The sequence below is a fragment of the Hemiscyllium ocellatum genome, chromosome 21 (genome assembly GCF_020745735.1).
Source record: "Hemiscyllium ocellatum isolate sHemOce1 chromosome 21, sHemOce1.pat.X.cur, whole genome shotgun sequence".
Classification (NCBI taxonomy): Eukaryota; Metazoa; Chordata; class Chondrichthyes; order Orectolobiformes; family Hemiscylliidae; genus Hemiscyllium; species Hemiscyllium ocellatum.
In genome coordinates this window covers 55,038,772-55,052,670 of record NC_083421.1, presented here as the reverse complement: position 1 = coordinate 55,052,670, position 13,899 = coordinate 55,038,772, and the positions used below count along the sequence as shown (strand labels likewise).

The 13,899-nt window shown below is 41.2% G+C and overlaps 1 protein-coding gene across 1 annotated transcript in view; it reads right to left on the bottom strand.

Moving 5' to 3' along the window:
• LOC132825764 (hemicentin-1-like) overlaps nucleotides 1-13,899 on the bottom strand; it is a 436,368-nt gene that overhangs the window by 341,978 nt on the left and 80,491 nt on the right. The gene's annotated exons all lie outside the window — the stretch shown is intronic.

Here is a 13,899-nt window from a genome sequence, read left to right as displayed (position 1 = left end):
TAGGTTCCTGTGTCACATTGAGAGCTATCCACTACCTTCCTCTCTGTTCACTGCAACTGCATCAAACACGACAAGCAGTACCTGAAAATAACTTAACTAGCTTCTGAACCAACCAAAGTAAGCTGTGCAGTAAGGAGGGAAATACACTCGCAGGACAGAAATACTTCTGGCAGACCTTCTATACCTGCTCTGGGAACATTTCTTCAAGTCAGGGAATTTCACTAACAGCTGGTTTCTGCAAGGCTCACACTGGGATGGGACATAGGCCTGGGTCTGAACACACTCCTGGAGAACATGTACCAGGCTAGCCTGATTGCTTCCTGATCAATCCTTGCCATTGCACACCAACATGAATTTCAACCAATGAGGCGTACTGCACCTCTTACAGAGTGTGGCTGTGCTGCTCTGTCCCTGGAATAATCTGGAGATGGGGACCTGGCAGATCAAAAGGGGTGCTGGCAGCAGGTCAGAGTTTGGCAGGGGCAGCTGGCAGATACTAGGCAAAAGCATGCTTCTTAATGCATGCACAGAAATAAATTTTCAAGCATGCTAAATTGAAACTCAATGATTCAATTTAGCATGTTCTTAAAACCACTCTAAAACAAAAAAGCATCCTGCAGAAAGCTCTCGAAGTGGGGGTATCACTACACAAATTCAGTTATTGTGCTGCCTTAGCTTACCTCAATTAAAAGAGACGAGCAAATATAATTCCTCTATTTAAGAAAGAGGAGAAGCAGATTAAAGGAAATGAGAGACCAGTTAATGTGAAATTAGTCATTGGATAAGGGTAAGAATGGATCATTAAGGACATTGCAATTATGAATTTAGAAAAGTTCAAGGTAACTAGAATTAGTCAGCATAGTTTCATCAAAAGTGAAAAACATTTAACCATTCATTGGAGTTTTTTTCAAAATTGAACATGTACTGTGGATAAAAGGAGCCTGTAAATATACTGCATTTGGATTTCCAGAAGGTATTTAGCAAGGTGTCACATAAAAGGCTATTGTACGAAATAGGAGCTCATGATAGAGAGTGTAACATATTAGTCCGGATAGAAGCTTAGCTGGTTGACATAGTAAACAGAAAGTAATGAAATACTATCCTTTATAATAATAAGAATTGAACATAGAAGTAATGGTGTTACTCTTCAGTTATATAGGGGTTTAGTGAGATCAAATCTGGGTATTGTGTATAATTTTGGTGTCCTTATTTGGAGAACAATGTAAGTAGAAGGTTTGCAAAACTCATTCCTGGAATGAACTGTTCACTTAGGGAGTAAAAGTTGGACATTCTGGGCTTGTTTCCACTGGATTTTAGCAGAGTGAGAGGTGGCATGATTGAAGTATATAAGATACCGAACAGTCTTCAATAGTGGATGTAGCAAGGAAGATTCCTCTTGTCTGAGGGTCCAGAACTATGGAGCACTGTTTAAAAATTACTGGTCACTCTTTTAGGACAGAGATACAGGGAGATCTTTTCTCCTAGATGGTTCTGCAACTTTTAGAACTCTGCCTCAGAAGACAGGTGGCAGTTATTTAATATTCTTAAGGCAGAGATAACTTCTTGTTAGGCAAGTGAATCATACATTTTTAAAGGGAGACAGGAATATGGAATTTGAAACACTAACAGATCAGCCATAATCTTATTGATCTATGGCACAGGCTTGAGAGGACAAAAGGCCGCTTCTGTACCTAATTTATATGTTCACACAGATATTTACTAGCCATCCAGACTAAGTTAATTGCAGCTAAAGAAAATAAAGGCTGTTTTAAAATTGACTGTAAGGATAATAGAAATGATGAATAAACAAATATGGAAATCATGGGAAAGCTTGATGTGAGGAAACCGACTTGTTAAAGCTTGTGCTGGTCCAGTTCAAGAACAAGTCACACAAAACTCTTTGGGAATTGCAGTAATATGAAATATATACTTTGCATCCATCCACATCTTTAAGGTGATGGTTGATTGTAAGAACGGAATTATGTTGTCAATAATAAAACTCAAAATGTGAGATGATGCATATGCTATCCTTGTATTTGTAAAACAGCCTATGGCACTCCAGGATGATTCCAGTAGATCGGAAAGAGGCTAATATATTCCGTAATATTAAGGAGAAACATGGACATTAGATAATTATAGCCCTATTAGTTCAACATACCTGGATAGATACTTTGATGGAATTATTAGGCTATGGATTGTCTTGCTATTACAGATCTGTTTGGCAATTGGTCACTAGTTTTTCCATACAGATCAACACTGGGGCCATTGCTCTTTATTAGTTTAACTCATAACATAGATGGAGCATAGTATGCAAATTTGCAGATGATACAAAGATCTATGTGAGTGTTAGCATGTAGATAATACTTGGATGTTTCAGGTAGATCTCGACTGGGGGATGGTTGTTGGGCTTATTATTGGTAAAATGCTATTTACTTTGTAAAAGTGCACCATTATTCTTGAATGTACGTTAATATTCACCCTATGCACTTCACTTAAAAGTATCAAAGAAGGTGGTGAAGAAAAGAAACCAAAAGAGAAAATGCTGGAAAATCTCAGCAGGTCTGGCAGCATCTGTAAGGAGAGAAAAGAGCTGACGTTTCGAGTCTAACTGACCCTTTGTCAAAGCTCCAATGAAGAGCTTTGACAAGAGCTTATCCGGTGAAGAAAAGAGATTTGGGTATACGTTGCTGAAGTTCAAAAGTAATGTTTTAGAGCAATAGAGAACAGGACCCTGGCTGCGTTTTTAAAAGAACTGACTATACGATGGGCATGCTAGTCTGCTTGATCAGTTGTCAGTTTAAATAATGTGTACATTGCAGTTGTACTTAGTGGGTGATATTGAGAAGTCGAAAAGTGCAGAGAAATGCCAGCAGACTACTTCCCAGTAAAAACTAAATCACTTACAATGATACAAAAACATTGCTGCAACGCAACAGTTCAGAGAAGCATGGATATTGGGGTGATTAAATCAAGGTGTAGATGATGATATTGGGAACAGACCGTGTTCAAGTGAACATGTTGTTCCAATTAAATAGGTTAAGAAGGACCAGGAGGACAACTTGAAGTCATTTAAAACCAGATTTCACGAGGCTGGTCATTCCCAGAGAATGGTACAGGATGTTGATTAATGTAGCAAACTCTAATCCATTGAAGTACTGAACGGTGAATTCAGAGAATTGGTTGATCTGTTTTGAATGGGCCAGAAATCACATTGCATAAAAAACAGGCATACTGTTATATTAATCAGGACCAGAGATTTCAATTGTTTAGGAGCACAGAAAGGGGTTTCCCATTTTCTTTTTCCCTGAAAATTGATTGGAGGTTTTTAATCTGTTTTCTGGTCTCTTCTAAAAGAGGTCACATGATCTTTCGGGGGGGATGTATATATTGTCATGCCAGTAAAAAGTATATCACACCCAATACTGCGAAAGCAAGAACTGTAATCAGTGTGCAACCTTCTTTTAATTGACCTTTCTTTTAAAGATGATCTTAAAATTCTGTAATGGTGGCAATAGGAAATCATCTAGCTTGACCACCTGCATTCAGACCAACACATCTTCTCAACATGACAAAGTACCTCATTAGATTTTTTTGAAAAGATAACAAGCTGGTTAGATAAAGAGGAAGGAGTTGATGTAATATATTTATATTTTCTGAAGATGTCTGAAACATACCACATGTTAGGCTACTTAATAAGATAAGAGCCATGGTGTTACAGGTAGTATGTTAGCATGGACAGAGGATTGGTCAACTAATAGAAGAAAGAGTTGGGATAAGGGAGCATTTGCAGGATTTTAACCAGTGACTAGTGGTGTGCTACAGGGATCAATGTGAGGGCCACAACAATGTACAACCCATATTAATGTCTTGGATGAGGAAAGTAAATGTTCTATACCAAGTTAGAACATAGCACATCGAACAATACAGCACAGAACAGGTCCTTCGGCCCTCGATGTTGCACCGACCTGTGAACTATTCTCAGCTCGTCCCCCTACACTATTGCATCATCATCCATGTGCTTCTCTAAAGATTGTTTAAACCTCCCTAATGTGGCTGAGTTGACTACAATAGCAGGTAGGGTATTCCACGCCCTTACCACTTTCTGCATAAAGAACCTGCCTCTGATGTCTGCCTTAAATCTATCACCCCTCAATTTGCAGTTTTGCCCCCTTGTACAAGCTGACGTCATCACCTAGGAAAAAGACTTTCACTGTCTGAATGTTTGACAATGACACAACAACAGATGATGGGCAAATACTGAGGATGTTATAAAGAATCAGCATAGTGATAAAGTCAGGCTAAGTCAATCAGAAAAAGGATTGGCAGATGGGACATAACGTTGAGAGATGTGAAGTTATGCACTTTGGCAGGAACATACTCTCATGCTTTTTCTACATAAAGGACATTTCTAGAAATTTGTTTCTGATCGGAGGTCTAAATAAAGCTGGGTCTCTAATATTGAATATTACTATATTCTGGGAGAGAAGGCAGAACAACATAAGATGGGAAGATAGAGAGATCTACAATTTCAACAGAAATAGAGATAAAAATGACAACTGGACAGTCACCTCAGTTGTGCAGTGAGTCTTGATTTCAACACAGGACACAAACCCATACTTATGACCTTTATATTAAATCTGAATAGGGCAGCACGGTGGCACAGTGGTTAGCACTGCTGCCTCACAGCGCCGGAGACCTGGGTTCAATTCCCGACTCAGGCAACTGACTGTGTGGAGTTTGCACGTTCTCCCCGTGTCTGCGTGGGTTTCCTCCGGGTGCTCCGGTTTCCTCCCACAGTCCAAAAATGTGCGGGTCAGGTGAATTGGCCATGCTAAATTGCCCGTAGTGTTAGGTAAGGGGTAAATGCAGGGGTATGGTTGGGTCGCGCTTCGGCGGGTCGGTGTGGACTTGTTGGGCTGAAGGGCCTGTTTCCACACTGTAAGTAATCTAACCTATGCATAAATGTGAGATAGCTTTGGTAAATAGAATTAAGGAGAATCCAAAGTACTTTTTGCAAATATATTAAGGACAAAGGGGTAACTAGGGAGAGAATAGGGACCCTCAAAGATCAGCAAGGCGGCCTTTGTGTGGAGCCACAGAAAATGGGGGAGGTACTAAATGAGTATTTTGCATCTGTATTTACTGTGGAAAAAGATATGGAAGATATAAACTGTAGGGAAATAGATGGTGATATCTTGAAAAATGTCCAGATTACAGAGGAGGAAGAGCTGGATGTCTTGAAACGGGTAAAAGGTGGATAAATCCCCAGGAAGCTAGAGAAGTGATTGCTGGGCCTCTTGCTGAGATACTTGTATCATCGATAGTCACAGGTGAGGTGTCCGAAGACTGGAGGTTGGCAAACATGGTGTCACTGTTTAAGAAGGGTGGTAAGGACAAGCCAGGGAACTATAGACCAGTGAGCCTGACGTCGCTGGTGGGCATGTTGTTGGAGGGAATCCTGAGGGACAGGATGTACATGTATTTGGAAAGGCAAGGACTGATTAGGGATTGTCAACATGGCTTTGTGTGTGGGAAATCATGTCTCACAAACTTGATTGAGTTTTTTGGAGAAGTAACAAAGACGATTGATGAGGGCAGAGTGGTAGATGTGATCTATATGAACTTAAGTAAGGCGTTCGACAAGGTTCCCCACGGGATCTGATTAGCAAGGTTAGATCTCATAGAATACAGAAGTAGCCATTTGGATACAGAACTGGCTCAAAGGTAGAGAGTGGTGTTGGAGGGTTGTTTTTCAGACTGGAGGCCTGTGTCCAGTGGAGTGCCACAAGGATCGGTGATGGTCCTCTACTTTTTGTCATTTACATATATGATTTGGATGCGAGCATAAGAGGTATAGTCAGTAAGTTTGCAGATGACACCAAAATTGGAGGTGTAGTGGACAGCGAAGAGGGCTACCTCAGATTACAACAGGATCTGGACCAGATGGGCCAGTGGGATGAGAAGTGGCAGATGGAGATTAATTCAGATAAATGCAAGGTGCTGCATTTTGGGAAAGCAAATCTTAGCAGGACTTACACACTTAATGGTAAGGTCCTAGGGAGTGTTGCTGAACAAAGAGACCTTGGAGTGCAGGTTCATAGCTCCTTAAAAGTGGAGTCGCAGGTAGATAGGTTAGTGAAGAAGGTGTTTGGTATGCTTTCTTTTATTGGTCAGAGGATCGAGTACAAGAGTTAGGAGGTCATGTTGCAGCTGTACAGGACATTGATTAGGCCACTGTTGGAATATTGCGTGCAATTCTGGTCTCCTTTCTATCGGAAAGATGTTGTGAAACTTGAAAGGCTTCAAACATTCCTGATGAAGGGCTTATGCTCGAAACGTCGAATTCTCTATTCCTGAGATGCTGCCTAACCTGCTGTGCTTTGACCAGCAACACATTTGCAGCTGTGATCTCCAGCATCTGCAGACCTCATTTTTTACAAGGATGTTGCCAGGGTTGGAGGATTTGAGCTATAGGGAGAGGCTGAACAGGCTGGGGCTGTTTTCCCTGGAGCGTTGGAGGCTGAGGGGTGACCTTACAGAGGTTGAAAAAATTATGAGGTGCATGGGTAGGGTAAATAGGTATGGAGTTGGGGATTCCAGAACGAGAGGGCATAGGTTTAGGGTGAGAGGGGAAAGATATAAAAGAGACCTATGGGACAGCTTTTTCACACAGAGGGTGATACGTGTGTGGAATGAGCTGCCAGAGGAAATGGTGGAGGCTGGTACAATTGCAATATTTAAGAGGCATTTGGATGGATATATGAATAGAAAGGGTTTGGAGGTAAATGGGCCGGGTGCTGGCAGGTGGGACTAAATTGGGTTGGGATATCTGGTCGGCATGGACAGGTAGGACCGAAGGGTCTGTTTCAATGCTGTACATCTCTATGACTCTATGTCTTGGATGCAAGTAACAATATGGACATTTTTGGGAAATAGGTTCTAGATAGCCTGGCCCAAAGACGTGAGCTGTCCTTCCTGACTATTCCTCAATGAGATTCAGACATTACTTCAGTCCATCTACAATGCAAAATAAGTTCAAGACAAAGAAAACAACTGGAAAATGCAGTTCAAGCTCAAACATGGTTTGGCAGCCAAGGCTATGTTTGTGTTCTTCCTATGGTTGCCTTGTCAACCAGCACTCTTGTCTTCTTACAAGATGAAGCAATAGTATCATAATTGCAGTTTACAGTCCAAAAATTGAGTAGTATTTTTCTTGCCGCATTACAAGGACAATAAATTAGGAAACATTAATTTTTGGATCAAACTGTACATCTTTATCTCTGTGATTCATTATCCACCAGATTCCAAGAATGCACAACAACATACAAAGTTTCCAGGACCCAATACTTCATGAAATTAAACGAGAATGTGATTATGAGTGGTTAATGTTTTTTTTTCAATTAAAGTGTGGCTCTTAAAAGCAGAAGAATAAAAGATGTACAATACTATGCACACGGCAGTTTGGACACACTTTTGTCATGCTTCTATTACACTTCATTATAAACATCGTGTTATAAGCCATAGGAGAAACTGAGTAAAAAGATGTCAAAGAAGCACCGAAGGCAGAATCGCACAATACATGAGAGAAAGAATCGCAAGGTTCTTTGGCTATGGGCCAATCAGGAGCCACTAGCTGACCAATATTAACAGAGGATTGAGAATCTCCTCAGTTCAGGGGACTGACTCTGAGCTGGCTGGCCACAGCCAGTGTATTGTGCACAAGTAAATAAAGGGTGACTTGGTGATGGGATACCAGCCTCGGTGCAGTTATTTCAGTTATACTGTCATTTCTAGAAAGTTGCCATCTTGCTTCATGGAACGGGGATGATGGTGAAAGGGTTGCCTCCCAATTCCGATGGTAAAAAACACTTGCCTTTAGCTACTCAAGCTGCTCAACTCAACTGCAGGCTCTTGTGTTTGTCTCTTTGATGCCAGTTCAGGAAAAGCAGAGGTTCAGGAGGAAATTGTGAAGGAAAAGGTTAAGTATATGTGCTCAGTGGCTATTATTAGAGAAAAGGAGCTATGTCATAATGATGTGAGAAAACATGGATCTGGGACTGAAATGTGATAGGTTCCAGGGATTTCCTCTCTTATCATCTCTTGTACATAGTTATACATAATAAAAGTTGCTGATGTTAACTGACATGAATGTGGACTACTTTCCATCAACAACCCAGGCATAATCTTACTATAATGTTAGTCAAATTATCCTCTCAATCGCAAAGGATTGCAGCAAATCAGGAAGAATATTGATTTCCTACTTTTATTCCGAGAAGGGAAGAAGTGTTGACAGAACCTAGAGCAGTTAAAACCAGAAGAGTAGTTAAGAGAAAGGAAAGCTTGTTCAACATGTTGTTTGGACAGGAATGTGAAGGGGGTGGCACAGTAACAGAAGTTGCACTGTAGCCTATGTTCGTTGCCTTCTCCAAGTTGACGGACCAAAAGACAAGCTGGACTGTCAAAGCAAACGTCAGTGGGGCTTCCAGCTATCCCAAAACAAATTAAAATCCTCTCTAACTCTCTCTCTCAATGTCGCTTCTAGTGATATTGTCAGCAATGTTGGCCAATTTACTGCTGCAAATATTAATACTGACACTCTATAACAAGCAACTGAATGGAGATTGATTGGCTGAGGAGAAAAAATGGCTTTCACACAATGGACGATCCCAGCTGAGATTAGAATAATGAATGTTAAATCCCAAGAAAAGCTGCTGGTGGAAAGAATTGAACAAGAAAAATAGCTATCACCAATGCTCTTGTTAAAATCTAATGTCCCCCAGATGTTAGATCTATTGCTGCAAGTGAAAAACTAGCAGTATCTCAGGCAGTGGCCAGGATTACTTGTAAAACAGTGAGCAGCATAATTTTCCTCTAACACGTGAGATAATTCACATAAGTTTACTTACCTATCTTGGGGTGAGTTTTAATGGAGTTTTTTTGACTAACTTTGCTTATTATTTTTGAGTTCCTTCCCTTTTCTCCCTAACCCTATGTCTATGTCTGACCAAAGGGTGCAACTCTTACCTGCTCACTGGTTCTGATTTGAGATCCCTTCAGAGGCCTAGCTTCTGCCTAGTTCCGTACCAAAATAACACAGTGAAAATTAACAATTTTGAACCATGAAATAAACTGAAACGTTACCGAGTCATTAAATTACAGAAGAAGACAATTCAGCAAATTAAGTCCATGCCAGCTCTCAGCACAGTATTCCAGTGGTCCCACTCCCATACTTGATTCAGTTAGTCCTACAAGTTTATTTCCATCATGTGCCCTCCAAATTTTCTTTTTTAGATTAGATTAGATTAGATTACTTACACTGTGGAAACAGGCCCTTCGGCCCAACAAGTCCACACCGACCCGCCGAAGCACAACCCACCCATACCCCTACATTTACCCCTTACCTAACACTACGGGCAATTTAGCATGGCCAATTCACCTGACCCGCACAACTTTGGACTGTGGGAGGAAACCGGAGCACCCGGAGGAAACCCACGCAGACACGGGGAGAACGTGCAAACTCCACACAGTCAATCGCCTGAGGTGGATTTCTTCTGAAATCATTAATTAAATCTGCTAATGGGAACAGTATTTCTTTGCCTAGAAATATGCATCTCACCATTTCATTATTTCACACCATCATTCCATGTTGCCACTTTAAACATCAAACAACATCCATTTAGCGTCAATAAACAATGGCAAGGCAAGAAAATATATTAAAACTATAGCAGTAAGACCGAAACAAATTTGACAAGTTGAGGTTTCCAGATTAAAGGATGGTTAATCTGTCAAACATAATACATACACAGAAGATTTTTTTCCTGTACTTTCCAGATATTAATTATTATTAGATAAAAAGGAAAATCTTATTGTGACAATACTATGGCTTTAAGAGGTGTATTTTGTCCTTGTTTTGTGAAGGGAGTTTGAGACAGAGGTTCCAAACACAGTCTGTTCCAAGTTCATGTGGGCTGCAGAGGAACCTGGAGTACAAGGGGAGTTGTCATGGTCCACATAGGTACCAATGACATAGGTAAAAAGAGAAAAAAGATTAGTTCTGGGGGCTAACTTCCCATACAGAACTAAGAAAGTAATAATCTCCTGATTACTACATGAGCCACAAACAAATTGACAGATTAAAGAGATAAACTCAATGCTCAAAGATTGGTATGGGAGAAATGGGTCTGAATTCATGGAACATTGGCACCAGTCCCAGAGAAGGACGGAGGTGTTCCAATGGGATAGGTGCCACGTGAATCATGCTGGGACCAGAACCCTGGTGAATTGCATAATTGGAGATAGAAAAGGCAAGAAAGGCACTATTACGATAATCATGGGGATCTTTAATTTGTAGGTGGACTGGGAAAATGAGGTTGTTAACAGATCTCAAGCAAAGGAATTTGTAGAATTTATTGAGATGGTCTTTTGGAGCAGCTTGTGGTAGAACCCATGAAGACACAGCCTCAGAATGCAAGTACAACCACTTAGAATTGAAATGGGGAGGCATTTCTTTAGCCAGAAGGTAGTTAATCTGTGGAACTCATTGCACAGATCGTTGAGGAGGCCAAGTCATTGAGTGTATTCAAGACAGCGATAAGTAGGTTCTTGATTGGTAAGGAGATCAAAGGTTTCAGTGAGAAGGTGTGAGAATGGGGTTGAAAAACATATTAGAAATGATCAATAGAAGAGCAGGCTCAATGGGGCTGAATGGCCTAATTCTGATCTTATGGTCCTATGGTACCAATCCAATGAGACATGCTACGCACCAGAGTTTATATCCTTGAATGACAATTTAAACAAAGGACCCATTTGCACCATCAAGTGGACAAATAGGATCCAAAGGCACAATGTGTCCTGGCCAGTATCCAACCTCAATCATCATCACAATATAAATTACCTGGTTATTTGTACTCTTTCTACATTACAACAACTACACTTCAAAAGTAATTTACTAGGTGGAAAGCACTTTTGGGATGATCTGTGGTCATGAATGGTGCTATAAAAATGCAAAGTTAAAAATCACACATTAGGTTACAGTCCAACAGGTTTATTCAGAAGCACTAGCTTTCGGAACACTGCTCCTTCATCAGGTAGCTGTGCAGCAGGATCATAAGGCACTGAATTTATCACAAAATATTACAGTATCATGCAACAGAAATGATATATTGAACAAACATAGATAGCTGTTAAGCCTTTCATCTTTTAGAATGGATTGCAGGTTTCAGTTCATAAATATGTAAATTCCAGAACTTCTTTTAAGAGACGTTCTCAAGATAACTTAAGATTTTATATAAAAAAAGTGACATCTCAGCTCAGGTAACGTATTAACGGTGTACGGTTAGAGTTTGTCTGTATCCCAATCTTGACTCAGACTGGTTCTATTTCCAAAGTTGGAATTTATAAAATGTTAGGAGAAAGTGAGAATTGCAGATGCTGGGGAATCAGAATTGAAAAATGTGGTGCTGGAAAAACACAGCATGCCAGGCAGCATCCGAGGAGCAGGAGAATCAACGTTTCAGGCATAAGCCCTTCTTCAGAAGAAGGGCTTATGCCTGAAACGTCGATTCTCCTACTCCTCGGATGCAGCCTGGCCTGCTGTGTTTTTCCAGCACCACATTTTTCAACATTTATAAAATGTTACATGGATTGACTGAATGCATTGATTGCCTGCAGACTGTATGCTTTTTGAGCAAAATAGAATGTGTCTGCAAACATAATTCTGCAAATGCACATTCACCCCATAGACTTATACATATGTGTGCATGTATGCGAGACAGCGGGTTTGAATGTATGCATGTGAGTGGTGCATATGAGTGCACATGAAAGAATGTGCGTTTGCGTGTCTGCATGCTAGGTACAGTGTGTGTAAGTGTGATGGAGTATAAGCCTGTGAAAGGGTGTGTGTGTGTGATTGTGAGTTTGCGGGGATGTATGCGTGTGTGTGGGTGTATGAGAGCATGTCTATGAGAAAAGGTCTGCGTGTGTATGTAAGAATGTTTGTGTATGTGTGCCCGTGTGTGAGAGAGTGTATAGTTTAGTGGGGTCACCTGTAGTGTGACATGAACCCAAGTCCCTCATGGGGATCAAACTTGAACTTGGCTATCAGCCTCTGCTCGGCCACTCTGCATTGCTGCGTATCCCAAAGTTCGCCTTGGAGGATAGTCATCCGAAGATCCAAGGCTGAATGTCCCTGACAACTTAAGTATTCCGTGACTCAGAGGGAACATTCCTGCCTGGTGATTTTTGTGCGGAGTCCAATTATCCATTATTGTAACATCTGCTTGGTCGCGCCAATGTATCATGCCTTTGAGCAACCTTACCTGCAGCATATGAAGTAGACAACACTGGCCAAGTCACAGGAGGACCTGCCACGTACATGGTGGGTGGTGTCCCCATGTGTAATGGTGGTATCCATGTTGATACTCTGTGACACAATGTATTGTAGACTGCGAAGAACATTATCGATGAGGATGAGCATCTCGCCAAAACCTTCCCCACGCCTCCACTTCTCGCCTTTAAACAACCGCCAAACCTTAAACAGACCATCGTTCGCAGCAAACTGCCCAGCTTCAGGACAATATCAACCACAACACCATGCAACCCAGTCATGTCAACCATTGCAAGACACATCAGAGTGTTGACATGGATACCGCCATTACAGGTGGGGATAACACCCACTGTGAATGCGGCAGGTACTCGGCCAATGCTATCTATCTCACACACTTCAGGCAAGGATGCCCAGAGGCATTCTACATTGGCGAGAACAAGCAGACACTACGACAAGGAATGAATGGACACCGCATAACAATCACCAGACAGGGATGTTTCCTTCCAGTCAGGGAATACTTCAGTGGTCAGACACATTCGGTCTCAGATCTTTGGGTGACGGTCCTGCAAGGCAGATTTCGGTATACGCAAAAACGCAGAGTGGCTGAGCAGAGGCTGATAGCCAAATTTGGTACCATGAGAATGGCCTCAACCGGGACCTTGGGTTCATGTCACACTACAGGAGACCCCACTACACTTTACACTCACACACACAAGCACACATACACACACACTCATGCGGACTCGCTTTCATACACACGCTCTCTCATACACCCCCACACTTAAATTCATGCACACACCCTCTCACAGTCTTATACTCTGTCACACTCATGTACATTCTACCAAGCATGATCACATGGAGACACATTCTCTCGCACACACTCACATGCACACACTCACTGTCTCTCTCTCTCTCTCTCTCTCTCACATGCACACACACACGTAAGTTTATGGGGTGAATGTGCATTTGCAGAATTGTATTTGCATTCATGTTCTGTTTTGCTCAAAAAGCATACAATCTACAGGCAGTCAATGGAAGCAGTCAATCCATGTAATATTTTATAAATTCCTACTTTGGAACTAGAACCAGTCTGACTCAAGATTGGGATACAGACAGACTCTAATTTCATACCTTTAATGCATTGTCTGAACAGAGATGTCTCTTTTTTTTATAAAATCTTAAGTTACTTTGAGAACGTGTCTTAAAAAAAGTTCTGGGATTTACATATTAATGAACCGAAACCTGCAATCCATTCTAAAAGATGAAAGACTTAACAGCGATCTAGGTTTGTTCAATATATCATTTCAGTTGCATGACACTGATCTTTTGCTATAAATTCTGTGTCTTATGATCCTGCTCCACAGCTACCTGATGAAGGAGCAGCGCTCCGAAAGCTAGTGCTTCCAAATAAACCTGTTGGACTATAACCTGGCATTATGTAATTTTTAATTTTGTCGTTTTCAGTCCAACACTGACAAATGCACATCATAAAAATGCAAGTCTTTTTTCTTTCAGATTGGTATGGTTCTGGAGTCGGATGTAGCTTAGACCAGCTAAGGATAGTAGGTTTCAGA